This window comes from Mustela lutreola, chromosome 8 (genome assembly GCF_030435805.1).
Source record: "Mustela lutreola isolate mMusLut2 chromosome 8, mMusLut2.pri, whole genome shotgun sequence".
NCBI lineage: Eukaryota > Metazoa > Chordata > Mammalia > Carnivora > Mustelidae > Mustela > Mustela lutreola.
Genome location: NC_081297.1, coordinates 50,779,005 through 50,792,087, shown reverse-complemented (window position 1 = coordinate 50,792,087; position 13,083 = coordinate 50,779,005). Strand labels below are relative to the sequence as shown.

Here is a 13,083-nt window from a genome sequence, read left to right as displayed (position 1 = left end):
GGGAGGAAAGCTCTGTCAGAATGCATCTGCATCCTTCCATGTAGGGCTCCATCAGTGGCGTTCTTGAAAGCTCATGGCTGCATTTCTGTCATCCTGATTTTCTTATGGGATTTGTCTATTTGTTTGCACAGTGTGGGAGGGGAACCCCCAAAACAACACTTGAAAGGGTTATCCTGCTACAGTTCTTTCCCACTGTTTTTTGCATTGCTGCCAAAGCCAAGAAAGTCATGAAATAATCCGTCTCTCTTAGTGATCAGGCACATTTGATTTACTAAATATTGACTTCAATTACAGAATGCCTTTAGGAAATCTAACTGTAGAAAAATTCTGAATATGAAAATCACGTATATAACTTTTTACAAATACAAAGAGTCATCAAAAATGGAAGCACACATAGCTAGTTTTAAGGCTGGGCTGAAGATTCTAGACTCTTTGACCACTTTTATAATACACAAGTATTGCCATTTACCACCTGCACTGAAAGTAAATTCACGGTAGTAAGCTCTACCACTTTGTATATAAATATATGTGTGCATTGTATGTGTAAACACATATCTATAATAGGGGGTAAGAACATGGGTTTTGAGTTTAAATGAGTTTTTTTAGGATTATTTATTTATTTATTTGACAGAAGAGAGATCACAAGTAGGCAGAGAGGCAGGCAGAGAGAGAGGAGGAAGCAGGGTCCTTGCTGAGTAGACAGCCCAGTGTAGGGTTCGATCCCAGGACCCTAAGACCATGACCCAAGCTGAAGGCAGAGGCTTAACCCACTGAACCACCAGGTGCCCGAGGTTAAATGAGTTTAAGTTAAGTTTAAATGGTTGAGGGTTTTTTTTTTTTTTTAAGATTTTATTTATTTTTTTACTTATTTGAAAGAGAGACAGAAAGAGCAGGCATATAAGCAGGGGAGGGGCAGAGGGAGATGGACAAGGAGACTCCCCACTGAACAGGGAGCCCGAACCAGGACTGGATCCCATAACCCTGAGATCATTATCAGAACCAAAGGTAGCCACCTAACCGACTAAGTACCCCTCAATGGTTGAGTTGAAATCTCAACTCTGCATTAGGTTTTGGACGCTGGGAAATTCCTTAATATCTCTGTTTCAGTCAAAACAAAGATAGTATAACCTATCCCTAGGGTTGTTAAGAGCTTTTATGCAAAGATGGTGTTAATGCACTTATTATGGTATATGGCATATAATGAGGATTCAGTATGTGATATTTGTTATTATTATTACCATTATCATTAATATTATTAAAATAATATCAAAGCTGGATAAGAACTTATAGATTAATAAGTACTGGTCTTTAAAATAAACAAATAAATGTACTGGCTTTATTGTTTTGGACCAACTGGGGGACTAGCTACTATACTCAGCCCCTAATCAATATAACATTGAAGAACAGATTCATTTGGTTATTAAATTAAAAAATTCAATTTTCTATTAGCAGGAGTGTGACTTAATGGACAAATGACCATTTCTATGGCTTACCACCATGAAGGACTGTGGACTCTAACTGATACTATCAGTGCAAGAGCTACATGGGAAATATTCTTCCAAGGATAGACAGAAAGCGTTTTAATCATGTAAACTTTTTTTTAGCCTTTGATTTAAGCAGCATGAACAGGGGGAGGGGCAGAAAGAGAGAGAATCTCACACAGACTCCCTACTGAGTACAGAGCCCAAGTCAGGGCTTGATCTCACCCCTGAAATAATGAATGGTGCCGAAATCACAACCCTGAGATAATGACTGGAGCTGAAATCAAGTTGGACACTCAACTGACGGAGCCACCCAGGCGCCCCTTGATGGCAATTTCTGAGCAACTTTTATGGTGCTAACCATCTGATTTCTTTTTGTTCATTGTGTTGTCCATTGCATTCTAAAAATGCAAAGCCAGCTTGTAAGGTCTAACTGGACTTGGGTCTCTGTAAGAGGGAGACAGTCAGCAACTCTCCATCCAGTCAGACCCAGTACTCCTATATCTGCATCTGTGATTTGGGGTCTGAAGATTTTTCCATTTGGAAGGCAGCACAACTTCTTGGCTAGAAATCTCAGTAGTATAACTCTGTGGCATAGAGTCCAGATGCTACATCAGAAAGACCTTGTTTTGATTCCTTCCTGCCTACTTCCTTGTCACCAGACTTTTGGCAAGTTACTCAACCTCTTTCACAACTTCTGCTTTATCAACTATACAATCAGAAAAAGCTTACCTCAAGGCTTTTTGTGAATAGTCCTTCATTTATATAAAAACAAATAATTCTATGGCTACTATATACTGGGACAAACCACATGGCATTGTCAATATCCACAATTTCATATAATTCAAACAAATAAAGGCCCCTCAATAAATTGTAGCTATTATCCTAATAGACACACTAACTTGCTTGATTAACTCATACTTTAAATACTAATCATCTAATTTTCCAGATGATATTGCATTTTGTTATAACCTGGCTTATTATTGTATAGTTTGGGTAAACCTTAAACTATCCAGCTCAATTACGTATTATTGAGTGGGCATAACATACTTAAGCATGTTCAAATGTTATTTTATATTTTCTTCCTTGCCTCCCCGCAAAATAAAAATCTTTTCTTCCCCTCGTCTTCTCCATAAATGGTACATCATTCATCCCACTGCCCAAAGGAGAAACTTGACAAACCTCTCGGTTTTCTCCTTTCTTTTCATTCTCCAAATGCAACTGACAAAACTGTAAGCTATTTACTAGTGTCCCATGTGATGATTTCATCTGCCTGGACAGGGTGCAAGGATATCCCCCCACCCATCCATTACTTAGTTTGGGTTTTCTGGGGGACAACATTCAAGTTTTACGTTCCTAGCAAGTTCACTTGGTAACATGGTATCACCAACTACAGTCACCATGTCACACACAAGATTCTCAAACCTTCTTCATCTCACCACTGAACGTCTGTACCCTTGAAAGCTGGGAGAAGTAGCAACCTCTCCCTCTCTCCCCTGTGCCCTGGCCCCTGGCAACCACTTTCTACTCTGTTTCTATGAACTCAACCTTTTGTTTTGTTTTGTTTTTAAATAAAGGGTTGTTTAAGGCGTCTAAGTTCTGGATTGGTTTTTTTTTTTAAGTTTTTCATACCCCAAGTATTTTATTGTTCTATTGTTATACTTTACAGAAACATTATTGTCAAATAGGATACATGATGCAGAGAAAAATTTAAATACAAATATTTAGGTACTAATAGGAACTCTACCCATTCTTACTAATTTTCAGTTGTTACTAATCATGAATTAATCTAACCCTCGCTGCTTTCCCAAAGTTCAACAGATAAAAAATGAAGCTCACCTTCACAGGAAAGACTCCGTTTATCTTTCCAATGTTTCCTGTTTTCCTTTCTTGACCTATAGGAATGATAAGAGGAAAAAAAAAAAAAAACATATCACAATCTCCCACTCTCCCTGGAGGGGTTTATTAAATAACAAAGATAAAACAATCAAAAACATTTTTATTTATTTTAAATGGCAATGTTAGGGTAATTACAAATTAAGTCATTCGCCAGAGTCAGGTTCTTTAGCTAAAGCATTTCACTTGTCTGTACGTTCTTGCTATTTTCTCCTACTTTGTTAAAATCATATAAATGTTCCCTTTTGTCACTATAGATGGATTCAATAATATTCCAAAGAATTCTTCTAGTCCCTTTAAAACAGAATTTCTGGGGCACCTGGATGGCTCAGTCGTTAAGCATCTGCCTTCGGCTCAGGTCATGATCCCAGGGTCCTGGGATGGAGCTCCGCATCGGGCTCCCTGCTTGGCCGGAAGCCTGCTTCTCCCTCTCCCGCTTCTCCTGCTTGTGTTCCCTCTCTCGCTGTGTCTCTCTCTGTCAAATAAGTAAATAAAATCTTTAAACAAAACAAAATAAAACAGGATTTCTATCTGTGCAGACAAGGCAGGGTCCACATGGGCACTGTCCCTTACCGGGGAGGGGCCCTCAAAATCTCCCATGAGTGCTGGGGGTATGATAAGCACCAGGCGGACTGAGATTGAGTCTTCCCTCCACCCTTCCTCATCCAACCAGTGCTTAGAAGGGCCTGGTAAGGGAAGGTTTTCAAGCATAAAGGAGACGAGGTGTTTGAAGGTTAATTGGTCAGATATGAGAGATTTCTGGCTTCTGGGCTTGGGGAAACCTTGAGTCAAAGGACCTTCTTTTCTTTCCATTTCATTCTAGTCTGCTTTTCCTTTCCTCTTGATTTCTCCTTGGAAGGTGATTCTGACCCTGAAGAAGTAAGAGGGACTCTGGATAAAAGAAGGCAAAGGCTAAAAGGCAAAAGAAAAGGAAGCAAGATTATGTGCCCCCAAGAAACCTGAAAAAGGCAACAAGGACCTAAGTGTCCTTCTAGGTGGCCCACTGCTCTGAAGGCCCCGGGAGAGGTGTGGGGTTTCAGAGCAGAAGTTACGCCTATAAGTAAAAGATGCTGGAATTGACCAAAGCACTATCTTACTTCATCCTCTTTCTACTCCGGAAGGCGACAGGGACAGAGTTGTAGTGGTGTTGGCAGTGACTGTGGATACAGTGATCTGTTTGGCCAGCAAGGAAGGCAGTGGAGGAGGGAGAAGGAGGTTGTAGATCAAGTGACACAGAGCAACTGTGGCGTTCTGTGGGCTCTCTTGCAGTAATTGCCATTGTTTATAATGTTTCTACAGGGAAATGATTCTGTCTGCTGCACAGCTGACCTACCAACCAATGTGAAAAGGACACATGTATAAAGGGAATGTTTTACTTCTATTAGCAACTACAACCACCAGAGGGCTCAGCTGCATTAGAATGACAAAAATAAAAGCAAAACTTTCCTCTAAGCAGGAGAATTGACTCTTAAACTTTTAAAATTCCTGTGGACTTTCAAAATGAAATTATTTTTTTGTTGTCATGCTTCTTATATATGTACTAACATAAATCTAGGTGTAAGGAAACTCCTTATGCTCTTATTAAATCCACACAAATTTATGACTGAAAAGTTTATAAAATTTAACAATTAGTATGGTTAATGCAGTGCATGCCACTTTGCTGAAACTCCATCTCCTCTTACAAAATGAATATGGTAGAATGTATGACACAGGCTCTTGAGTTCAGTATCCTGCTACCACGTTCACTCTCCTCTTTCAGAATTACTACATGTCTTTATTTACAGGCCATGCTGTCCTTTGACTTTGCTTGACCTGAACATTTCCCTATCTCTAAGTAGAGTCTGCTTCTGTTCTCCTTTTGACCAGCAACAATTAAAGTTTTCCCACTTAGGGGCAGACAATGGATCAGTGTAAACAAGGCAAACACCCGCATCTCACGAAAAAGAAAACCAAACATTAAATTCTCTAAGAAACCCCCCAGACTTCCAAGTTGAAAACTAGTCCCCAATTTGAAAGGGTCTCCTATAGAGGATAAAGAACTCACAAACTGTTTCAAATATGGTGACTTAAGTGTAGTTTATGCCTTTTTCTTCCCAGTATCCCCTGTTTCATTTATAAAAGTGTCCTGGTTATAAGCTAGTCCTGGCATGGAGTTTTAAGATCAGCAAAGACCTGTGCCTTAGCAGTAGGAATTAGGAAGCAAAGACATTAAAGCCACATAAAGCAGTTTCAAAGGCTTCTCCCAGAGGCTTATCTAGTCCAATAGGAGTGAAGCTTTGGGTGTTAAGCCAAACTTCAGACATGTTCTGATCTCCTTCTGTGACTCAGAGGTCTTAGGGGTTCCCACTACTCCCCACTCTTCCAAAACACCACCTCAAAAAGCAGACTACAAGAAAGGAAATAAAGTGAAAGATTTCATCACCATTAGGATCCTCTGCTATCTGAGAGCATGTAAGGTCATTTCAGGGTAGGAGGAGTGAAACTTCTCAAAGAGCCACATTTACTCAGAAAAGCTGGAAGATAGTACAGAAGTTTTGTAACCGTATGACATAATTTGGCTAACATTGTACACTGGGTTATACAAAATGATTCCTCACTGCCAAGTCTCAAGACTAAATTCAGCTGCCAATGTGACTTCGGATGGTTCAGTGTTAACAATAATGAAAAGATGCCACAAAATAGTGAATTTTAAGGAGACCAAGAAATATTCCTCTAAAACATAAAGTATGCTGAGCAGAAGAGAAAGAGTGTATGTGCGTAGTGATCAGGTCCAAGAACTAAAGCAGTCCACGGGCTGACATTTGTTGAGATTGGGCTGTTGAAGTGACGCTGATGAGAGCATTCTGGCAAGCTAGGGTCCTCGTTCCTTCAGAACAGGACTATCACTAGCATTATTTCAGACTTCATCAAGCCATGACTGGAACAGCGTGTCGTAATGGACAGGAACGGGAAAGGCGGAAGAGTACCATCTGTCTCTGGCACATGTGCCGGGGGCACTCGATGGGGGCAGAATGTCTGACGTGGCCTGTCAAAGGTTTAGGAGTTCCATATGGTTTTCAAGGATTTAGTCCCAGAGAGAAATCCATCCAATTCACTAAGCATCTTTTCTGAGTTTGTTGGGTACTTAGGGCATACAAAAAACAAACAAACAAAAAAACTGGGTCCCTGCTCTAAACAGCTAAGTTTACTAAGCTAAATCATGAGTACAATCCTCAAAATTTTTGCCATATTGTCTGCATTTTTATTTACTCAATATTTTTCTAACATCATTATTTACCAAATAATTTTCTACTCTGTCTACCTACTCTGGCCATGTCCTAAAGGATATTTGGGAAATCATGGAGTTGATGTTCTAGATATATATTTTAAATACTTATGTGCACATATATATCAAAAGTACATTTTTTAAAAGATTTAATTTATTTATTTGAGAGAGAGAGAGAGACTGAGAAAGAGAGAGAGAGAGAGAGAAAGCACAGGAGGGGGTAGGGTCAGAGCAGGGAGCCCAATATGGGACTCGATCCTGGAACTCCAGGATCATGACCTGAGCCAAAGGCAGTTGCTTAACCAACTAAGCCACCCAGGCACTCTTAAATGCACATTTTTAAATAAACAAAATTTTTAAATTTTTACATGTCCTTTTCTTAGACTACCTAAAATAATCTTTGTACCCCACTATGAGAATGACAGTAGGAAGGTACTCAAAGAAAATATTTTATAAGGGTAGAACAGGTCAGATGATAAGAGACACAAAGAAAGTATTACAGGAAATCATAGGATGAAGAGTTTAGTTTTGATTGGGTACATCAAGGAGACCTATTTTTTAAATTTTATTTTTATGTTATTTCATATTTTACTCAAGTTTTTATTTAAATTCCACTAAGTTAACATACAGTATAATTTTATTTTTTTAATTGTTTTATTATGTTATATTAGTCACCATACAGTACATCATTAGTTTTGTTTTGTTTTTTTTTTTAAAGATTTTATTTATTTACTTGTCAGAGATAGAGGGAGAGAGAGCCAGTGAGCACAGGCAGACAGAATGGCAGGCAGAGGCAGAGGGAGAAGCAGGCTCCCTGCTGAGCAAGGAGCCCGATGTGGGACTCGATCCCAGGGTGCTGGGATCATGACCTGAGCCGAAGGCAGCTGCCCAACCAATGAGCCACCGAGGCGTCCCCATGATGTAGTGTTCCATGATTCATTGTTTGAGTATAACACCCAGCGCTCCATGCAATCTGTGCCCTCCTTAACACTCATTACCAGGCTCACCCATCCCCTTACTCCCCTCCCTTCTAAAACCCTGTTTGTTTCCCAGAGTCCCTAGTCTCTCATGGTTCATCTCCCTCTCCATTTTCCACCCCTTCATTTTTCTCTTCCTTCTCCTAATGTCCTCCATGCCATTCCTTATATTCCACAAATAGGTGAAACCATATGATAATTGTCTTTCTCTGCTTGATTTATTTCACTTAGCATAGTCTCAAGAAGGCCTATTTAGAAGATTCTGTATTTGAGGAGATTTTAAAGATACCCAAGTCTGTGATAATTTTTTAACAGTACAGAACATGGAAAATGGTAAGATTTGACAAAGCTCGGTGGTTGGTGAGTGCACAGATATTCCTGTATTATTCTCTTTACTTCTCTGTATACTTGAAACATTTCACAGTAACAATGATAAAGCGTATCTAGGGTTTGGAAAAGAGAAAAGCATTCCATACAGAAGAGAAACTATGAATGAAAGCACAGAATCCTGGGGGAGCTTGGGTAGCTCAGGGGGCTAAGTGTCAGACTCTCAGGTTCAGCTCAGGTCTTGATCTCAGGGTCCTGAGTCCAAGCCCCCTGTTGGGCTCCATGTGAAGCCTACTTAAAAAAAAAAAAAAAAAGAAAAAAAAGAAAGAAAAAGAAAAAGAAAAGCAAACACAGAATCCTGAAATTCTGGCTGGGTGGTTTAGTCAAAGGTCTAGTCAAAGGTGAGTATTGGGGCCCCTGGGTGGCTCAGTTGGTGGAACGTCTGACTGCTGGTTTCAGTTCAGGAGAAGGAGTCCCGAGTTGGGCTCCAGCTCAGCGGGGTATTAGCTTGTTCTCTCCCTCTGCACCCCTCCCTCTCCTCCCCACCCTCTCCCAGCTCCTGTGCACTGGCGTGTTCTCTTTCTCTGTCTCTCTCTCTAGTAAATAAATCTTAAGAAAGAAAGAAAGAAAGAAAGAAAGAAAGAAAGAAAGAAAGAAAGAAAGAAAGAAAGAAGTAGGTGAGTGCTGGAAAATTAGGATGCTGTCAGATCATACAGACCCTGGTTAAATGGTCCTAAGAGGCTGCGGATGTGGGAAACCCTTAGAGGATTCTGATAAACAACGTATGATCAGAGCAGCAGATTAGGAACAGAATTCTAGGAGAAATTTGTAAGAAAGGGAGAGCCCATATTTGGAAAGATCTTATAATAATGATCCAGGTGGAAATACGGTGGTCTACCTAAGTTCCAAAATATCCTGATTTTTCTCCTTATTCTGCCAGCCTGCATTCTATTTTCACGAAGGAATAAAAAAAATCCAGGGCTCCTGGCTGGTTCAGTTGGTAGAGCATGTGACTCCTGATCTCAGGGTTGTGAGTTTTTCAGCTCATTGTTGGGTGTGGAGCCTACTTGAAAGAATGAAAGAGGGGGGGTGGGGAGAGAGAGAAAGAGAAAAAAAAATTCATTCCCACAAGGCAATCACATTTCCTCCTTCTTTCCCCAGATGGTCTCATCCAACTATAGTGAATATCAGGATTTGTAAATGTTCTCTGTAAATGGTCAGACAGTAAATATTTTCGGCTTTGCAGGTCATACAGTCATTTTTGTAACTAAACTCCACTGTAGGGAGGAAAGCAGCCACAAACAATACACAATGAGTGGGTGTGGCTATATTCCAATAAAACTCTATTTATAGAAACTGGAATTTAAATTTTAGATAATTTTCAAGTATCATGAAATATTTTTCTCAACACGTAAAAAAATGTAAAAACCATTCTTAGTTTTCAGACTATAAAAAATTGGCTTCAGAATAGAGAAATGCAAAATAAAACCACAATGAGATACCACTTCTCACCCCCTAGTTGGCTTTATAAAAAGATAATAGCGATTCTTGGCAAAACTGGAACTCTCACACAGTACTGGCGAGAATGTAAAACGTCACAGCAGCCTTGGAAAACAGTCTGAAAAGTTAAACATAGAGTTAGCCTACGATCCAGAAATTCCACTTCTAGGTATATACCCAAGACAAATGAAAACATATATCCACACAAAATATCATACACAAAAGTTCATGGCAGCATTACTCATAACCAAAATGTGGAAACATCCATGCAGTAAATTATTTGATAATAAAAAGAAATGAAGTATTGATGTGCTATAATATGGCTGAATCCTGAAAATATGCCAAGTGAAAGAAACCTGTTCTAAAGGACCACATGTTTCATGATTTCATTTACATGAAATGCCAGAATAGGAAGATCTATAAAGAAAAAAATAGGATTAGTGATAATTACAGTTAGAGGGGACAGGGGAAGTGACTGCTTATAGGTATGGGATTTTGGGGGGTATGATGACAATGTTACAAAATTAATTGTGATGATAGCACAACTCAGAAAATGGTTCTTAGTAAGAACTAATGAATTGCACTGTATAAGGAGGAATTGTATGGTATGTGAATGTTATTTCAATAAAGCTGTTAAAGAATAAATATTAACACGCTACAGGCTCCTTGGTCCTGCAGGTGGTAGTTTGCCAGCCTCTGCTGTAGAGACCAGATAAACTGGTTCCTCCCAGGAGCTTACAAGGGAATTCAGCTCTTTGAGCTTGGAAAATTCAATTTAGAAGAGCTGGAAGATAACTGCAGTCAGACAGGCCTTTGTTGCTGGGACTTGCTGGTGAGGGGGTCTAGATGTCTTAGAGATGTGCGATGTAAGCAATAAGAAACTCCCGTCAACCTGGTGGTTTGTAATTAAAGCCAGGAACTCAGCCCACATGCTCAAACACACTCAGACTCACGTTCTTTCCAGTATGGGGTTCTTGCATAAGGGTCATAGAAGACCTTTACTTGGTCCCAGACAAACTTCCCAGGGAAAAAATCATTTTGTCTATTTCTCTTCTTTTAGAAGAGCTGGTTAGTTAGCTGAAATTCCTCAATCTAAATTTTTCTTCTTAAAAATATTTTTTTTATACGGTGTCTGGGTGGTTCGGTGGGTTGAGCCTTTGCCTTTGGCTCAGGTCATGATCTCAGGATCCTGGGATCGAGCCCCGCATCGGGCTCTCTGCTCAGAGGGGAGCCTGCTTTCCCCCCTCTCTCTGTCTGCCTCTCTGCCTACTTGTTATCTCTGTGTGTGTGTGTGTCAAATAAATAAATAAGATCTTAAAAAAAAATTTTTTTTTTTAATTGGGAGCCTGGCTGGCTCCCCCAGGCACAGTCGGTGGAGCATGTGACTCTTGATGTTGGGTGCAGAGATTACTTAAAATAAAATCTTTAAAAAAAAGAAAAGATTAAAATAAAATAAAATGAAAAACTGGTGAAAGCTTGACTGGAGGAGCACTCATTTTAGGAATAATGCTTTTAAGAGCCTAGGAAAGTTGTAATCTAGGACTGCACTGGTCAGAATAAAGACTGTCCCAAATTTTGTAAAGGACAATCTTAACCACTTCTTTGTATCTTTTGGCTTAAGTCCTTAGAATCTCCCAAATGAGATATTACAAACCTTCTTCAAGAAGGCTAAAAATGTTAGGAAATAAAGCACATAGCAGGGTTTCTGCTTTCAAGAGGTTAGGTTCTCAAATAACTTCCAGGCTCAATTCTGAGATAATTTGTGCTCCATTTCCTCTCTCTTTATGCCTTGCAGGTGGTGATAGCTAATTAAAAAAAAAAAAAAAATGGAAGAGAATCTTTGGTTTTACCATTATATGTCAAGAAGAGGTCATCTGTAGAAAGAAACGTTTAATATTATGCTGAAAGCACAGCCCTGAGACTCTACAAAGATCTTTGTCTCATTCGCAAATGGATGAATGAACAAACTGCCACCTTTTAGTAATGTAGGCAAGAAGGAAGGAAGGAATGGAGGAGTTTAGAATTTAACGATATATATATGTAAGCAAAAAGAAAAGATTTTCTCTGAGGAGCACAAGATATGAATTTTAATGATTTTAATGGTGTCACTAAAAGAACCAAAAAAGGGGCACCTGGGTGGCTCAGTGGGTTAAGCCTCTGCCTTCGGCTTGGGTTGTGGTCTCAGCGTCCTGGGCTCGAGTCCCATATCAGGCTCTCTGCTGCAGGGAGCCTCCTTTCCCCTCTCTCTCTGCCTGCCTCTCTGCCTACTTGTGATCTCTCTCTGTCAAATAAATAAATAAAATCTTAAAAAAAAAATGAAGTCATATTATTATTATTCTGCTCCCCAAGTTTCATATGGAATTAGTCCAGTTTATCAACAGTGGTGGTCTGAATCTATGTAACGAGAAATGCTTTTTTCTCTGTCTCACAGGGGTTCAAAAGTAATTTTGAGGAAGAAAGAAACACATTTGCAACCAATTATATTTTCAAGTTACACTCTAGTTTCAAGGAACTAGGTCAAATTCCTTAGCAGGTTTGGAAGGATTTAACCTGCTCCTTTCTGGGAACAGTGACTGTTCCACACGAGGTTGGGAGGTTGGTCCTGCTCAGTTTGTCCTGGAGAGGGCGGTAGCATAATCATGTCTCCATGGTTGACCCACCCAAGAGGTCACATTTGGGTTTTAGCCACAGGAAGCTACCGCTGAAGAATTCCAAAGACAAATTCTTGCAGCTGATTTCAGTCTGGAACATGATTAGAATATCAATCTGTAAACTGAAGGTAGGCCCACACTGAAGATCCGCTAAAACTGTAGGAACTCAGATTTTAAAGCCGCAAACATGGACATGCTGGCTATTAAAATAAAGAGGGTGTGCCTACACTTAAATACTTTTAAAAAAAAAAGTGAAATAATGAAATGTTAAGAATAGAAATGGAAGTAACCGAAATGCAGAGCAATTATACAGATGACAATGAAAATGAAATGTAAGAACGCATCAGAGAAAAGGCTATAGTAAAAGGTTATCATTACTTCAAGGGACTGTAATGAGATTTCCCAGGGTGAGTGTGAATTGGGTGTAAGGTGGGGTTAAGGGCTTAAAAAGCTTTCTCAGTTTGAAGCCAGAATGGTGGAATTCCTTGTCCTCCGGATATTCTCCCAGGCCTGATATTAAACACTGCAGGAACCGCTGCTGAAGTTGTGTTTGTACTCAGGAAGCAGCGCTGCATGGGCCTTGAACGGCCTCACGTTTCTACCTACACTTTCCTACTTAGCACTCCCATGTTAGTCTTCCAATGATTCAGTAGTGAGAACACCTAATCACTGTCCTTTCACCCCCTCAACCTGAAATCCATGCCGGGCCGGCGCAGTCATGAAAACGGCCTAGTTTTGATCCCCCAGACAAAATCAAATTCCTGGCCAGTTGACACTCTTGGAAAGGAAGACAGCAGAAACACCTTTCCTTTAATTCAGCCAATCAGTGCAGATGTCAGAGCGCCGACTAGATTCCTAGCATTGTGCTTGATGCTATTAGGGTCAGACGTGACGGAGGCTAATAGTCAGGAATACATGATCCACGCAGTTAAATAAAGAGCGTACAAGACCATACATGATTAGCTGTTATCTCTCCCCTTCGTATG

General features: G+C 39.9%; 1 long non-coding RNA gene across 10 annotated transcripts in view; it reads right to left on the bottom strand.

Moving 5' to 3' along the window:
* LOC131838506 (uncharacterized) overlaps positions 1-13,083 on the bottom strand; it is a 90,399-nt gene that overhangs the window by 62,300 nt on the left and 15,016 nt on the right. For 6 of the 10 annotated variants that reach the window (XR_009356619.1, XR_009356615.1, XR_009356617.1 and 3 more), the window contains 4 exons: positions 9,459-9,564; positions 8,845-9,009; positions 3,697-3,852; positions 3,321-3,376 (listed from right to left, as the gene is read on the bottom strand). This is a non-coding gene — a long non-coding RNA (uncharacterized LOC131838506). The remainder of the gene's footprint in view (positions 1-3,320; positions 3,377-3,696; positions 3,853-8,844; positions 9,010-9,458; positions 9,565-13,083) is intronic. The other 4 variants (XR_009356623.1, XR_009356621.1, XR_009356624.1 and 1 more) reach the window with 1 other exon arrangement.